A 17,766-nucleotide genomic window follows, 5' to 3' on the forward strand; every position below is an offset into this window, starting at 1 on the left:
AATAGAACAGAGATACCCACTTGCTTTTGGGTGTATTCTGGCATCTTAGAAGAAACTGCCTCCCAAAATTTTAAAAAGAAAGAAAAATATATACAAAAATAAGGGTAAACACGATGAAGGGATGGAATATGACTGTAAAGATGAAAATTAAAGGGGCACTTGGGTGGCTCAGAGGGTTAAGCCTCTGCCTTTGGCTCAGGTCATGGTCTCAGGGTCCTGGGTTTGAGCTCCGCATCGGGCTCTCTGCTCAGCGGGGAGCCTGCTTCCCCCTTTCTCTCTGCCTGCCTCTCTGCCTACCTGTGATCTCTCTCTCTCTCTTTCAAATAAATAAAATCTTAAAGATGAAAATTAAAAATGATTCCAAAAAAAGGAATTGATAAGTTGGTTGGAAAAGGAAAAAAAAAAAAAAGAGAGGAGAATGTGATGAGGCTGGAGACCAGAACAAAGCCATGCACTAGTTTTAGGGTACATTTTGATCTATGAGAATAAATTGTATTCCAAAATTTTAAAGAAAAAAACCTATATGTATACAAAAAATAAGGTTAAATACAACGAAGGGATAAAACATGACTATAACAATGAAAATTTAAAGAGATTTTTTAAAAATTTTATTGATAAGATAAAATAGCTAAAAATGTTAAAAGAGGAAAGAGGAAAAGTAAAAAAAATAGAATAAGAAAAAAATAAAATTAAAAATTTTAACTTTGAAAGACTAAAGGATCATGGGGAAAAAAGTCATGAATTCTGTGCATTGCTTTCCCCTAAATCTGGAGTTCCCAGTTCTCATTGATTGGTGAACTTGATCTTGGCTGGATGTTCTTGCTGATCTTCTGGGTTCTGTTGCTGTGATTCTCAAATGTCTTTGCCTGAGGTGGAATTGCACTGCCCTTGCCAGGGGTCAGGCTAAGTCATCTGCTCAGGTTTGCTCTCATAGCTTTTTTTACCTGAATGCTTTCTATACCGCTTTGGAGGACGGGAATGAAGATGGCGGCCTCCCAGTCTCTGGCCTAGAGGAGCCGAGACCATGGCCCCCATTCCTCAGTGCACCTTCGAAGAAAAGCAGTCAATCCCTCCTGTCTCCTTGGTCTCTGGCTGCACTCCGTGCTCACCCAGCCTGTGACCAAGCGTTTCTATCTCTGGCGCACGGCCCTGTTTGGAGTCTCCAAACCCAGCACATCCCTGCCGTGCCACTCCTCCCAGGGGAGGAAGGTGAGTCTTCCTGGCTTTGCCACTTGTGGAGTTCCTGCTCAAAGAGCAGTGGCTAGACTGTGCCTTGGGTCATGGTTTAAGGTAACCCTGAGCTGAGAGCCCCTCCTCAGCTCCATCTCTGTTGCCGGCTTCCCCATTCTGATACCTGGGGGCCTTGCCACACTTAGGCACCCCTGGTCTTTCTGTGACCCCACGGCTCCTGAGACCACACTGTCCCCCCAAGGGCTCCACCCCCACTTAGCCTCTGGAGTGATGTCCCTCCATGGGGCAGACTTCTCAAAGTTCTGATTTTGTGCTCCGCTGTTCCACTGCTTGCTGGGAGCCGACCTCCACCCCTGCAGTCTCTCTTTCCGCCTATTGCCTTGGATTCATGTCTCCACACATCCTACCTTCCAGAAAGTAGTTGATTTTCTATTCCTAGAATTGCTGCTCTTCTTCACTTCTATCTCCTGTTGCGTTTGTAGGTGTTCAGACTATCTACTGATCTTCTAGCTAGTTGATCTACTGATCAACTATCTAGCTGAACTTCTGGAACCTAATGATATTTTAGTCTCTTACTCCTCTGCCATCTTGCTTCCTCTCCCTATAGTTCCTATCTTTAATGTTAAGTTAAAATAGATGCAATCCCCTGCCTAGAATAGGAGGATCTAGAGCAACTTCAAAAGTTTCTTTTGTCTCCTCCGTTTGCCCACATTTCCAATTCCTAGAGGATTTAAAAAAAATTTTTTTTACTAACATATAATGTATTATTTGTTTTAGGGGTACAGGTCTGTGATTCATCAGTCTTACACAATTCACAGTACTCAGCATTGCACATACCCTCCCCAATGTCCATCACCCAGCCTCCCCATCCTTCCCACGCCCCTCCCCTCCAGTAATGCTCAGTTTGTTTCCTGAGATTAAGAGTCTCCTATGGTTTGTCTCCCTCTCTGGTTTCATCTTGTTTCATTTTTCCCTCCATTCCTTAGGATCCTCTAGCTTTTTTCTCAAATTCCTCATATCATTGGGATCATGTGATAATTGTTATTGGGGGATTTTAAGCAGGGTGTGACATGATCTGATTTGTGGTGTTAGCCATTCTGGCTGTGTTGTGGAAGTAGGCTCTTAAAGTACCAGAGTTGAAGCCAAGAGACTATCAATCAGCCATGTTGGGTCAAGTTCCCCAGGAGACAGACTCCAAGATGGGGAAATGCATGTGAACCATTTGATGAGGAAAATGCGCAGGGAAATGAAGGCCGTGGGATTGGATGAGAGCAGCTGAATTGCAGCAGGGAGCTCTGGAGCTGGGGTGGTCCTGCAGAGTTTTTTCCATTGTAAGGACAGGGGGCTGGACCTCTGTATTCCCACAGCAGCCCTTTGTTACTGGCCAGTCATTGGATTCAGGCTTTCAGCCCTTAAGTTAAGAGCTGTCTGCTGCAAACACTCCCCAGCAGGTGAGGACAAGCATGCCCCGGCCCTGGAGGAGTGTGATGGGGGTTAGGGTCTGGACAGTCTGCAGCACGGACTACGGTCCACGCCTTGCACAGGTGAGATTCATTGGCATTATGCAGTACACCTGGGAGCAGCTTCTCCGGGATTCTGGTGGGCTGCTTTCCCTAGGGAAACTTAATAAAAGGAAGAAATGAGATAAAATCGAAGCCCCTGTCTGCAGCTGGTCTCACAGCTACAACAGATACTCATCATCTCCCTTCTCTTCTGCCTGTGCCAGACACCCCTCACCCTTCAGCAGGGCCTTGCTGATCTAGATGGCTTACCTGGTGGGGTGATCCCTGGCTGTCCCGGCTAAGAGATCTGAACCAATGGCATCAGCCCTTGTCACGTGGTGGCTATTTTATTTGTGCCTTTAGCATCAAAATTGGGCAAGGAAGTACCAAGCCATCCACAGGTGGACCACCCATGTTCCAAACATATCCTTCCCTTACCCCACAGCAGCCCTATCGATCAGGGTCAGTTTCTCTGACCGGGGTCATGACTCCTTTACTTGCCTGTTGGTCTCTTGCACAAAGAGCCCAAAGTCACAAAGTTACCATGAGTTAAAGTTTAAGATTTACTTATTTATTTTAGAGAGAGCCCAAGCAGGGGGAAGGGCAGAGAGAGAGAGAATCTCAAAAGACTCCCTAGTGAGCAGGGAGCCCAAGGTGGGGCTCGAGCCAATGACCCTGAGATCATCACCTGTGCTGAAATCTAGACTCATATGCTTAACCAACTGAGCCACCCAAAAGTTAACTAACTGCCCCCAAAAGTTAAAGTTTAATGTCAATTGCTAGAACATTGCCCCCCGCCCCGCCCCGGAACCAGGACTTCTGAATGTACAGAGCCCAGCTCTGGAGTGACAGGAAGCACAAATTCCCCCAAGTGCTGGGTAAACACAGCCACTCATCCTTCCACCTCTGAGTTCTAGAATCCATGCATTTGACCTCTGTGGGTCACAGCCCCATATCATGGCTGTTGATTTAGGGTATGCACTGCAGTGTGGAGGACAGCACCCCATCCTTTTGGAGTATTCTCCAAAAGGCCATGTAGTTGTTCTGTTGGGATAGTCATCCAAAGCCACTTTGGAGATTTTATGTGCCCCTCCACTGAACATGTGGAGGCTGGAAGACCATCTCTAAGAAGAGATCTAGCAGAAGGCAGCAGGGATGGAGGCTCTGTGGGCTGGAAAAAGATTTCCCTCTTGCTGTTGCTGTGTCTCCACTCTGCTAACAGCAGGCACTGACACTAAACTTTAATACCACACCTTCCTGGGAAGACTACCCAGGCCCTGGTGAGAGGTCGGGTACATTGGATTCCTTCCATTTTGAAGGTGGCAGAAAGATTCCTCCTTACAAGGATCAGTACATACTCCAAATAGGGATTTGCCTTCCTTGCCTTGGCCAGAACCCCAATGCCTCAACCAGAACCACAATCAAAATGCCTCCATTGTCAACATGGTGGTCCACATAACATTGCCTCAGAACAGGAGACTCGTTTGAGAGCAACAGAAAAGCAACAGTAGGTTTATCACTGTGAAAGCCATTGCTCTCACCATGAACTGCATGACCCGGAGGCAGCCATCCCGATAGGATAGCGACGTGACCTGCTGACATTCCAACGAAGGTGCCAGTATGGCACAGCACCTCGTGGGGTCAGGTCTCCGTCCTCCAGAATGTGGTTTATGCACTAAGTTAACAATCGACATGTAGTGCTGTTTTCTCTAGTAGCTGGAATTCTAGTTGTGCAAACCAAGGAGTGAACTTTCTCACCATAACCATCAAGGACCTACTTGTGGAGCTTGGGCTTCCCATTCCCACAACCTTGGCATCTGCCAGTTAGAAGCCCTAACTGTTCTCATGGGGGGGGAATTGCTTGCCTCAGGGAATGCAGCGTCCCATTGAACTTGAAGCTGTGACTACCACCTGGCCACTTTGGGTCCTCATGACAGTGAACCAATTAGAACAAAAACAAAAAGCAGGGACTTAATTATACTAGTTGGGTCATTGATTGGCCATAATTACTTCAGAGGCTAGGATGTTACCTCCATGAAGGAGGATGTTTATAACCCAGAGGAACTTGGCTCTTGTTACTTGGACAGCTCTTAGAACTCCCATGCCTTGCGGTAGCTATGAATTGGAAATCACGCAACCACGGTCACATAAGACAACTAAGGGCTCAGAAGTAGAGGTCTGGGTCATCCCACCAGGCAAGCATCTCAGATCTGCCAAGGTCATAGCCATGGGACACTTGGAGTGCATGGTCAACTTCTTGTTTCTGCCCTATCTTTTCTATTTCCTACCTGTAGTCCCACTCTAGCCCTTTAGGTGAGAAAGAAGAGGGAAGAAGCCAAGGAACCTTCAAAATTATCTCCCATCCGAAGCTAGTTTTGCATCCTCTGCATGAAGTCTAAACTGGCTCTTTTTCTAGTGAGAGTTTTTCTCAGCTCTTCAAGAACCATAGACTGTTGGTGTCCTTCCCCTAGGGTGTTGCTCCCTCCCAGAACAAGTGTCTCCATTCTGGTTGTAGCTTCGGGAATCTAGCATTTCATACGTCTGTCTGCTGAGGTCTCATAGCTGTGGTCCCGCCTCCAGCAGAGTATTTCCGTCACCACACTCACACTGTTTGCCAAAAACTCGGGAAGTGCAGCTCAGTCCATCACAAGAGAAGTTTCCTCCACTCTGCTGCCCTACCCAGCCTGTCTCTCACCTGCAGGCTTGTCCACTGTGTCCTCCCCACATCCAGCTGCATGGGGCAAAGGATACATAGTTAGATCTCTAAGTGGTCTCCTTAAAGTCCTTTTCTCCCTCTCTGACTTGGGGTTGGGGGCAGGTGAATAGGGAAGATATGGCCAGCACGACTCTCTCCGAAAAGCTCCTTCCTGGAAATCTACTCATTTCCTTCTATAACTTCAGTGTGGGTGAGTCAGGTAATTGACTTTCCAGTTAGAGCCTTTACCATTTTACTTCTTGGCCTAGTTCCTCACTCTGGATAAATTGTCTATTATATCTTAAATCCCAGTGTCTTGAATTAGTGAAACAGTTTTAACATATTATTTCTTAGGCATATGTACAGATTGTGGATGGTTACACAGCAGATCAATAATATACATCACCTTAAAAGGCGAGGAGGAATTAATCATTCTTTATTTATATACCTCTTTATCTTTTGATATAGTATGGTGAACCTGTGTTCCTGTAGTAAAAAATCAGAATCGTATAAGAAACAACATAGGACATAGAAGTAAATTCAAAATACATATACATACAAATCAATATTAACCATTATTTTCCATATGTCAAATAACAACGTGTAATAATTATTTCATATGTATCAAACAAAAGGACTTTGATTCTAAAGTAAAATTGTAGGATTGCCTTAAACATTCTGAAGCAACTTCATGGAGGAAAGGTGTTTTCACTAATTTTTATCTTGTATTTACATGTGATGTAGTTGATTGACCTTTTGACTAGAAAATTTGAGGGCGAACATAAAATGACAGGGGAATCTCAAATCAAATTTGGGGGGATAAGGGAGAAGCATGTTATAAGCTTCAGTACTATCAAAAAGAAAAAGAATAAACCTAGAGAGGCACATTCTCTTCTCAGTTCGGTCGATACCTCTAGAAATGATGAAAGCAGTCTATAGAATTAATTACCCCTATGTGCCATGTCACTAGCCTCCCAGGCAAACATGTGCTTTATGTACCTCCCCAAAGCACACTAAGATCCAATGGGGACAGAGGAAGGGAGGTTAGGTTAAAAGAAAAAAAAAGAAGTGAAACATGGAAACAAAATGTGGATAATGGAAAGCAGAGGAGTTGGAATGGCTTAGGAAAGAGGAGAAAGTGAAACCTAGTAGTCTGAAGGGGTCAAAGCCAATAAAAATAAAACATTTGCAAATAACAGACCCTGAAAAGACTCAGAACTAGGTAGCATCTCCGAAGTTGCAGAGTGGACTGAAAAGAGGAAGGCGGCTTGAAAGGCTTGGTGGAGTAGCTGGACCCCCGCATCCTTTTCCCCAGTAGAAAGAGTCATAAGTCAGGGCGCCAGGAACAGCAAAGAACTAAGAACAGATGGGCGCGCTGAATGCTTAGACTCTCCTTAGCCTCTTCTCCTGGCTGCCTTCCTCACAAGGGCGACCAGATCAGGCAGAAGAACTGAGACTGACCAGCCTGATGACAAGAATCTACAGGCGCTGACATTTAGGTGTCCTTTCAAGCCAATGCGCAGGTGCTGAAGTAGGGAAAGTATGTAGGTGGCAGGGGGCAGGAGTGATGGGGAGAGAATTCTACCCTCCTTCAGAGTAAAGAGTCACTAAAAATTTCTATAAAAAGAAAAACCAAGAAATAGCAGTTTAAACATGTTCTTTAGAAATCTGGGAACACTGAGCAGTACCAAAGACAAGTAAAGGTTGTTGCCTGTCACTGTGATTTTAAAGCAAAACACAATCAGGAGCTAATCAGCTTGTCAAGAAGAACCAGGGCCATCTGCTTGGTAGAAAGCTGATTCTCCATCTTCCAGGCCAGGCCAGTGATCACCCAGACTTAGAGACATCCAGTGCTGATGGACGCAGACCGTCAGAGGAGGTAAAGCTTCTGTGACAGTTGACAGTTGCCACCATAATGCCACATAACAGGTCACCCCAGAACTCAGTGGTCTACATGTATTCCTACTCATGCTCACAGCTGCAGGTTCAATGGCATTTGGCTGGTCTAGGCTGAGCCTAACTGGCTCTGCCTCGGGCCGCATGCTTCTGGTCTCGATGTCAGGCTGTGAACCTGCCCTGTAGGTCTAGTTCTGGAACCCAGGCCGAGGAGCAGTGGCTACCTATTGCATGTTCTTGTCCCCGTGGATCACTTCCATGGACATTCCAAGTCTCTGACTGCTTCATATCAAACGGATAGCCTGTTGACCCAAACAAGTCACGTGGCCAAGCACAAAGTCAAGGGGCCCGCAGCTGTTACCTGCCCAGTATGAAACTGTAGTGAGGGTTCTATATCTGACGTACTACAGCAGAGTGAAGACATCACTGGAACTATCCAATCTGCCAGAACACCATTCTTTACTTCTCATTCATCTTCCATCAAATGTGTTCTAACTTTCATCTTCATTCCCATTACGTTATCAAGGTGGTGCAGTCACCTCATCCTGTTCTCATTCCTCTAGCAAGAATATCTAGACTGCAAAACCAGAATTAATGGTTAATTGTTCCGATGTGCTTCTTTATTTTTGGGCAGTTATTCTAATCTTTTTTAATGTTTTTATTATTTTATTCCAAATCTTTCCTTTTTAACCTAAGCACTCTCTCTTATCTGAGTAAGAATACAGAATCCTGTAAAAGTTGTTTAATCCCATTTTATGTCATGGAGCCCTTGGTCCCTTTTCTGGATTTTTAAAAAAAAAAACAGAAACTCAGAGCAAAGTAGACTGGAATGTAGGGAAGGTTATTTGATATAGAAAATATGTAGTCTAGCCAAGAAGTGATTACTCCAGAAATCCTCATGGAGAATAAAGGATTTAATGTGCGACTTGATATTTTGGAAAAACAAACTGAGGATTAATAATATCCGGGTGATGTCTCCCAAAAACACCAAAGGAAACAGCGAAGACGTCTTAAAAGAATGGCTTCCAGATGCCTAGTAAATCATGTGTCCCTAACAAATGAGAACACGGCTGAGGGAGGATATTACTTATTTTGAAAAGATATGCATTCTTTGGGTAACTAGTAGCATTTTGCACTTCAACTTTGTAATATTATTAAAGAGATAGAAGCCAAGAGCATCATCCTTTTCAAATAAGGAAATGGTGGATAAATTATTTACAGCAAAAGTCAGTTTTGCCATTCAGCGTGATTTGTTTGTTAAGAAAATAAATAAATCAGGGTTTTATGGTGAGACAATCTGTCTATTTCACTGACTGGACTATATCTCAAAGTCTTGTGAAATGGGAGAGGATGATTGAAAAGACAAAGGTAGAATAAGAAAACCAGGCTGGTGCCTTGCACATAGGAACGTTTTCAGATCCATAAGTTAGACTCTGGAATCTGGAAATTGATTTTTACAAACTGTCTACACCCACATACTCTCTGGAAAGAGCTCATGTGTTCCCAGTTCGGAAACCACTTAGTTCATAGATAGAGCTCCCCAAATTCCTAATGCCCTTTGAGGCCTTAAATCATTTCCTCTGATACACTCCAGTATGGATTCATAGCAATCAAGATGTGCCAGAACCTATTAGCTTTCAGAGTTGGTGTCATGAAGAGCATTTAGTAAGGTCACAGGCTTTGGTTTTTCATATTGAAATCTTCTTTCAATTTTCTCTGTGTTTATCTTATCCCTGTAATATTTACCAGGCAAGTGTTTGTGTTTGACCTGTTTTTCTCTGCATCTTGTCACTGAATTGAAGACAACAGAAACAGCAACAGCAGCAGGAAAAAGAAACCAATGTCTAGGGACCACAAACAGATTGTAATCAGATATTACAAAAAGGAAGTAAGAATGTGTGCATTCTCTCTCAGAGATATTGCACTTAATCAATTACATTTCCTATAGAGGATATTAAGCACAAATGGACCATCTCCCAATTTCCATGGACATTAAGTGCTTGAAGTACCAAAAAGAAAAAAAAAAAGTCTAAATGAACCAAATTAATCTTCTATTTCCTTCCTAACTGGCAAATCAGTTGAAAGTAGGAGGCAGAAACATAGATTAATAAACCACATGCAATATATTGTCAGTTGTCATTTGAAGGAGCTGCTTTTTCCTCTGTCATACTAATTACCCAAGTGTTACAATAACATCCCAGGAACACTTGGGGATTAGGAAAGCCACGATGCTTTCCCCCCTCCTTTGCAGAAGTGTCTACTCCCTTCGCTTCTGTAAACTTACTCTTAGTTAAGATTAGGTTCCAGTGTGAGAAACAAAGGCTCTCAAAAACACTGGCTTACAGAAGGCAAATTTATGACAGCAAGTCTGGAGTGAGTGGTGAGGGCCTGAGCAGTAGCTCTCCTCTGCGGAGTCCTGAGCGGCAGGCTCCCCCCTCACCATGCAAGGCCCACATGTCCAAGATCGGCTCCATCGGCAGCCATCGTGAGGCATTCCAGCCTCAAGAAGAAGGAAGGAGGAGGAAAAGGGGCAAGGGGCACATGCTGGCTTGCTCTTAAGGAAATTGCCACACTGCATTTCTACTTACAGCTCATTGGCCAAAGTTAATCATATGGAAAATTTTGCCTTTGACATTTTGAAGCTTTCTCAATAGGTACATAGAAATTTAAGTTTGTTACGTATTTTTTCTTTTTTTTTTTTAAGATTTTATTTATTTATTTGACAGACAGAGATCACAGGTAGGCAGAGAGACAGGCAGAGAAAGGGGGGAAGCAGGCTCCCCGCTGAGCAGAGGGCCCGATTCGGGGCTCGATCCCAGAACCCTGGGACCATGACCCGAGCCGAAGGCAGAGGCTTTAACCCACTGAGCCACCCAGGCGCCCCTGTTACATATTTTTTATGTAATTTTTTCATATTGAAATCTTCTTTCAATTTTCTCTGTGTTTATCTTATCCCTGTAATATTTACCAGGCAAGTGTTTGTGTTTGACCTGTTTTTTCTCTAGTAATGATTTTTATGTGAAAGTGTATTTTGTTGGATTTCAACAGCGGTATACCAGTTTTTTATTTGATGTTTTTCTGGTATATCTTTTCCACCCTTTTACTTTTGACTTTTCCGGAAGCATATATTTCACATATGTTTATTGTAACAGAATATAGCTATTTTAAAAAAGAAACACAGTCTGTAATTTTTGCTTGATGAAGACATTTATTTACACTATATGTTATCTTATTTTGTGCATTTATTTGTCCCATCTCTTCTGATTCTTTTTCTCTCCTCCATTGCCTTCTATTTGGATTATTTTTTTCTAACTCAATTTTACTCCCTGCTATGTGAAGTCACATACTCTGATGCTACTCTTTTAGTGTCTACTCCCCCAAAACGAACCTTTGTAATTATCAAAGTCTCGAGTTAATACCTTTACCTACCTCTTGAGCATTACCTCCATCCCTGTCAGAGTTGTATTCCCCTCTGAAATAATATGCTATCGTGATCATGTGTTTAAAATTCTTTATTTAATTCTTTGAAGCATTAATTTTGCTATTTTTAAAAGTCATCATTTTCTATTTTTGTATTTATCCATACATTTATCATTTTTTTATTCTCTACTTCTTTTTTAAAAATAGAATTACGGAGGTATGATTGAGATACAATAGAATCACATATTGAGAGTGTACAGTTTGATAAGTTTCAACATATGGGGAGCAATCACTACAGTCGAGAGAATGAACATATCATCTCCAAAAGTTTGCTTGTGCCCCTTTTAATCCTTCTCTCCTGCCAGTTCATCTTACTGATGGTAGTAGTGTGTCAGGCAGGAGCAGAAATCCAAATCCAATCACTAGTCCTACTAGTGAACCTCTCTCTGCATTTCTAGTTGCATCCAGACTTTGAATATGAAATCACTTTCCTTCCATCTCCAGTACACTCTTTTTAGATCTTCCCTTAGGGAAGGTCTGCTAATGCGTAGCTCCCCTCAGTTTTTGATGGCCTGAAAATATCCCCATTTAGCTTCATGCAGAAAAGATTTTTTTCTAAAAATAGAGCTCTAGGTTCAAAATAGTTTTCCCTTTGCACATTGAATATGTCATTCCTCGGTCTCCTGGCTTCTTTTGTTGCCATCAGGGAATCAGCAGTCAGTTTGTCACCCCTTTGCGGTTAATATGTCTCCTTTAAAGATCTTCTCTTGGGGCACCTGTGTGGCTCAGTTGGTTAAGCATCTGACTCGATTTCAGCTCAAGTCATGATCTCAGGGTTCCAATCTCAGCCCTCTGCGTCAGGCTCCATGCTGGGCGTGGAACTTGCTTGAGATTCGAGTCTCTCTCTCCCTCTGCCCTTCCTGGCCCTGCCTCTTTCCCTCTTAAAAAATAAAATAAAGATCTTAAATATATTGCAAAATACGCCGTGGGAAGTGCAGTTAGCATTTGTCACCACACAAAGTTATTACAATGTTGGAGGCCACGATAAGGCTTGAGATGAGGACCAAACCAGGCCCTGACTTGTGTCTCCCTTTAAGTCCAAATACCTTAATAAAGGGTTATGGACAGGAAAGGCTGAGTAGCACTGAGAAAGGGTCTGTGCTATGCGTCGTGCGTTCGCCTATGTGACTTCCCACACGTTTGCTAGTCAGAAAAGACTTGGTTGGGGTCATAAATTCTTAGTTGGTCCTTGTTGTTCCTGTACTGCCCATAATCCACTCCCTGGTTGATTGTAACTTCTTGTATCAATAGTAGCTAATGGCATTAGCTGTGACTACCTGGTATCACGAGATTTGTTTGTAGTTAATGTAAACTTGTTATAGGAACTTGCGGTTATCTGACTAGATACTGATGTATTACTCCTCCTATTGTGGTCTGCCTTATAAATGCTTGTAAGATGTGGAATAAAATCGACACTGTTGGACATCCTCCTCAGTGCTCCTCCTGCCCCCATCTCTTTGTCTCTTAATTTCTTTTCACCATCTCTTACCCTCACGTCCCTGGTCGATTTGTCGCACCAGCCACAACATTACAATATTAGTGACTGTGTTCCTTATACTGTACTCTTTATCCTTGTGACTTATTTCTTTTATAACTGGAGATTTGTACTTCTTATTCCCACCTATTTTGCATATCACTCTACCTCCCTTACCTTATGGCAGCCACCAGTTTTCTGTATTTATGAGTCTGTTTTTCCTTTTGTTTTGATCTTGTCTATTTGTTTTGTTGATTCAACATATAAGTGAAATTGTATAGGATTATGTTTGACTTATTTCACTTAACGTAATGGTCTCATGGTCTGACCATGTCACAAATGGCAAGATTTCATTCCTTTTTAAAGGCTTAGTAATATTCCATTGTGTGTATATAACATATCTTTGTTATACATTTATCAACAGATAAGTTGCTTCCATATTTTGACTATTGTAAATAATGCTGCAAAGAACATAGGGGTGTTTATAGCTTTTCAGTAATTAGTGTTTTCACTTTCTTTGGGTAGATACCCAGAAGTGGAATTACTGGATTATATGGTAGTTCTATTTTTAATTTTTTGAGGAATCTCCGTACTGTTTTTCATAGAGGCTGCATCAATTTACATTCCCCCCAACAGTGTACAAGGGTTCCCTTTTCTCTACATCCTTGCCAATACTTGTTATTTCTTGTCTTTTTTATTCTAGTCATTCTGACAGGTGCAGTGTGGTATCTTGTTGTGGTTTTGATTTACATTTCCCTGATGATTAATGATACTGAGCACTTTTCATGTGTCTGTTGGCCAGTGTACATCTTTGCTGGAAACTGTCTTTTCTGGTTCTCCACCCACTTTTTTAATCAGATTGATTTTTGCTGTTGTAGGGGTTCTTTAAACTTTTTGGACATTAAACCCTTATTGCATATATCATTTGCAAATATCTTTTTAAAATATTTATTTATTTATTTATTTGAGAGAGAGAGTGATAGAGCACAAACAGGGGAGTGGCAGGCAAAGGGAAAGAGAGAAGCAGGCTCCTCACTGAGCAACGCAGGGCTTGATTCCAGGACCCTGGGATCATAACCTGAGCTGAAGGCACATGCTTACTGAGCCACTGAGCCACCCAGGCACCCCTAATCTGCAAATATCTTCTCCCATTCAGTAGATTGCCTTTTTGTTTCATGGATGGTTTCCTTCACTGTGCAAAACCTTTTTATTTTGATGCAGTCCCAATAGTTTTTTTTGTTTGTTTGTTTACAATTTTATTTATTTATTTGTCAGAGAGAATGAGCACAGGCAGAGGCAGAGGGAGAAGCAGGCTCCCTGCTGAACAAGGAGCCCGATGTGGGACTCGATCCCAGGACACTGGGATCATGACCTGAGTGGAAGGCAGCCGCTTAACCAACTGAGCCACCCAGGCATCCCGCAGTCCCAATAGTTTATTTTTACTTTTGTTTCTCTTGCTTAGCTATAAAAATAGTGCTAAGACCAATATCTGAGAGTTTACTGTCTGTGTTTTCTTTTAGAAATTTTATGGCTTTAGGTCTTTCATTTAGGTCTCTAGTCCATTTTAAGTTTATTTTTATGCATGGTGTAAGAAAGTGGGTTAGTTTCATTTTTCTGAATGTGACTCTCAGTTTTCCCAGCATCAGTTATTGAAGAGACTGTCTTTCTCCATTGTATATTTCCCCCTCCATTGTAAATTAATTGACCATGTAATTGTGGATTTATTTCTGGGCTTTTTTGTTCCATGGACTATGTGTCTGTTTTTGTGCCAGGACCATAATATCTTGAATACGATAGCTTTGTAATATAGTTTCAAATCTGGGATTGTGATACGACCTTTTTTGTTCCTCTTAAGATTGCTTTGGTTATTTGAAGTTTGTGGTTGCATACAAATTTTAGGGATATTTGTTCTAGTTCTGTGAAAAATGCTACTGTTACTATGATAGGGATTATATTGGGTCTTTAGATTGCTTTGGATAATATGGACTTTTTTTTTAAAGTAGATTCCACACCCAGTGTGTAGCCCAGTGTGGGGCTTGAACTCACGACCCTGAGATCCACACCTGAGCTGAGATCAAGAGCCAGACTCTTAACCGACTGAGCCACCCAAGCACCCAGGTAGTATGGATATTTCAACAATATTGATTCTTTCTATCCATGAGCATGATGTATCTTTTCATTTATTTTTGTTATCTTTAATTTCTTTCATCAGTGTCTTACAGTTTTCAGAATATATGTCTTTCACCTCCTGTTTAAATTTATTCCTAGGTATTTTATTCTTTTTGGATGTAATTGTAAATGGGATTATTTTCCTAATTTCTCTTTCTGATAGTTTATTATTAGTATAAGAAAGGCAGAAGATTCCTGAATATTAATTTAATTTATATTAATTTAATTAATATAATTAATTAAATAATAATAATAATAAATTAATAAATAATAAATAAATAAATAAATAATAAATTAATTAAATTAATTTAATATTAATAATTAATTATCCTAAACTTTACTGAATTCATGTATTCTTTTTTTAATAGTTTTTTAAAAAATATTTATTTGACAGACAGAGATCACAAGTAGGCAGAGAAGCAGGCAGAGAGAATGGAGGAAGCTGGCTCCCCACTGAGCAGAGAGCCCAATGCAGGGCTCGATCCCAGGACCCTGGGATCATGACCTGAGTCGAAGGCAGAGGCTTAACCCACTGAGCCACCCAGGTGCCCCATGAATTCACGTATTCTAATAGTTTTTTAAAGAGTCCTTGGGGTTTTCTATGTATAGTATCAGGTCATCTGCAAATAGTGACAGTTTTAATTCTTCCTTACCTGTTTGGATGCCTTTTCTTTCTTTTTCTTGTCTGACTGCTGTGGCTAGGACTTCTAGAACTACATTGAGTAAAAGTGGTGAAAGTGGTCATCCTTGTCTTGTTCCTGATTTTAGGGGAAAACTCTGTTTTTCACCATTAAGTATAATGTTATCTGTGGGTTTGTCATGTATGGCCTTTACTATGTTGAGGTATGTTTCTTCTTTATGTACTTTGTTGAGAGTTTTTATGATGGGTGGATGTTGAATTTTGCCAGATGCTTTTTGTATCTATTGAGATAATCATATGATTTTTTTATTCTTCATTTTGTTAATGTGGTGTATCACAATGATTGATTTGTGGATATTGAACCATCTCGGCATCCCTGGAATAAATCTTACTTGGTTGTGGTAAATGATCCTTTTAATGTATTTTTGAATTCAGTTTACTAATATTTGGTTGAGGATTTTTCTATCTGTGTTCATCAAGGATATTGGTATTCAGTTTTTCATTGTGCAGTAGTGTCTTCATCTGGTTTTGGTAATGCTGCCCTTGTAGAATGGATTTGGAAGCATTCTGTCCTCTTCAATTTTTTTGCAATAGTTTGAGACAGATAGGTATTAATTCTTACTTCAGTGTATGGTAGAATTCACCTGTGAAGCCATTTGGTCGTGGAGTTGTTTGCTGAGAGTTTTTTGATTACCAGTTCAGTTTTGTTACTAGTAATCGGTCTATTAGATTTTCCATTATTTCCTAATTCAGACTTGGAAGATTGCATATTTTTGGGAATTTATGATTTTATTCTAGATTGCCCAATATTTGGCATATAATTTTTTGTAGTTGTCTCTGTATTTCTGTGGTGTCAGTTTAACTTCTCCCCTTTTAGTTCTGATTTTATTTATTTCAGTTCTCTCTATTTCTTGTTGAGTCTGGCTTAAGATTTATAAATTTTGTTTATCTTTTCTAAGGACCAGCTCCTAGCTTCATTGATCTTTTCTTTTGTATTTTTTAAGTCTCTATTTCATTTTTTCCTACTCTGATCTTTATTATTTCCTACCTTCTACTAACTTTGGGCTTTTCTGTTTTCCTTCTTCTAGTTCCTTTAAGTATAAAGTTTGTTTATTTGAGATTTTTCCTGATGTAGGCCTGTATTATTATAAACTTATCTCTTATAACTGCTTTTGCTGTATCCCAAAGATATAGAACCATTGTTTTCATATTAATTCCTCTCCATGTATTTTTTTACTTTTTCTTTGATTTTTTTCATTGATCTATTTGTTGTTTAATGGCTAATGTTTATTGTCCCATGTGTTTGTGTTTTTCTAGTTTTTTTTCTTGTAATTGATTTCTAGTTTCATACCATTGTGGTTGGAAAATATAGTTGATATGATTTCAGCCTTCTTTTTTAAATTACATTTTATTATTATTATTTTTTTATTTGAGAGATAAAATGAGAAAGAGAGCATGAGAAGGGGGAGGTCAGAGGGAAAAGCAGACTCCCTGCTGAGCATGGAGCCTGATGCTGGACTCGATCCTGGGACTCCCAGATCACGACCTAAGCCAAAGACAGTTGCTTAACCAAGTGAGCTACCCAGACACCGTGACTTCAGTCTTCTAAAATTTCAGACTTGTTTTGTGGTTTAACATGTGATCTATTCTGGAGAATGTTCCATGTGCACTTGAGAAAAATGTATAATCTACTTGCTGTTCTTGTCTGGAATGTTCTGTATATATCTGTTAAGTTCATCTGCCCTAATGAGTCATTCAAAACCACTTTTTCTTTATGAATTTTCTGTCTGTATGATCTATCCATTGATGTAAGAGAAGTGTTAAAGCCCCCTATCCTTACTGTCAATTCTGCTATGTCTATTAATATTGGCTTTATTTATTTAGGTAATCCAATTTTGGGTGCATCTGTTATATCCTCTTGTAGGATTGATTGCTCATTCATCGTTATGTAATGCCCTTCTTTGTGTCCCATAATAGTTTTTGCTTTAAAGTCCATTTCATCTGATCTAAGTACTGCTATGTCAGCTTTCCCTTTTCACTTCCATTTGCATGGAATATCTTTTTCTGTCCCTTCACTTTCAATCTGTATTTGTCTTTAGGTCTGAAGTGAGTCTCTTATAGGCAGAATTAGAAGGGTCTCTCTCTCTCTTTTTTAATCCATTTAGTCACCCTGTGTCTTTTAATTGGAGCATTTAATCCATGAATATACTGATAAATATGTACTTGTTACATATTATTTGTTCGTTATTTTCTTTGTAATTTTTTTTGTAATTCTTTTGTAATTCTATTCCTTTCTTTTTCTCTTGCTCTCTTTTGTTGTGATTTAATAACTTTATTGTTATGTATGTATTTTTCTTTATTTTTTGTGTATCATATGTTTTTGGATTGAAGTTCCTATGTAACATTTTATATTTATAGCAGTCTATGTTAAGTTGAAGGTTCCTTAAGTTTGAACACAATCTAAAAGCACCAAATTTTACTCCACATCCCATGTTTTGTGTATATATCATAACTTACACGTTTTTATTTCATATAACCCTTGATGAGTTTCTCTATAATTGATTGTACTACTTGTGTCTTTTAACCTTCATGCTAGCTTTAAACATGACCTTACTGTATGTTTGCTTTACCAGTATAATTTTTTCCTTTCATAGTTTTCTTCTAGTTATGGCCTTTTTTTTTTTCCCACTTAGAGAAGTCCCTATGACATTTCTGGTAA

General features: G+C 40.3%; 1 long non-coding RNA gene across 1 annotated transcript in view; it reads left to right on the forward strand.

Moving 5' to 3' along the window:
* Positions 1–14,300: 14,300 nt before the first annotated feature.
* Positions 14,301–17,766, forward strand: part of LOC125107859 (uncharacterized) — an 82,669-nt gene continuing 79,203 nt past the window's right edge. Inside the window, exon 1 of the long non-coding RNA XR_007129675.1 lies at positions 14,301–14,356. This is a non-coding gene — a long non-coding RNA (uncharacterized LOC125107859). The remainder of the gene's footprint in view (positions 14,357–17,766) is intronic.

The sequence above is a fragment of the Lutra lutra genome, chromosome 8 (genome assembly GCF_902655055.1).
Source record: "Lutra lutra chromosome 8, mLutLut1.2, whole genome shotgun sequence".
Classification (NCBI taxonomy): domain Eukaryota; kingdom Metazoa; phylum Chordata; class Mammalia; order Carnivora; family Mustelidae; genus Lutra; species Lutra lutra.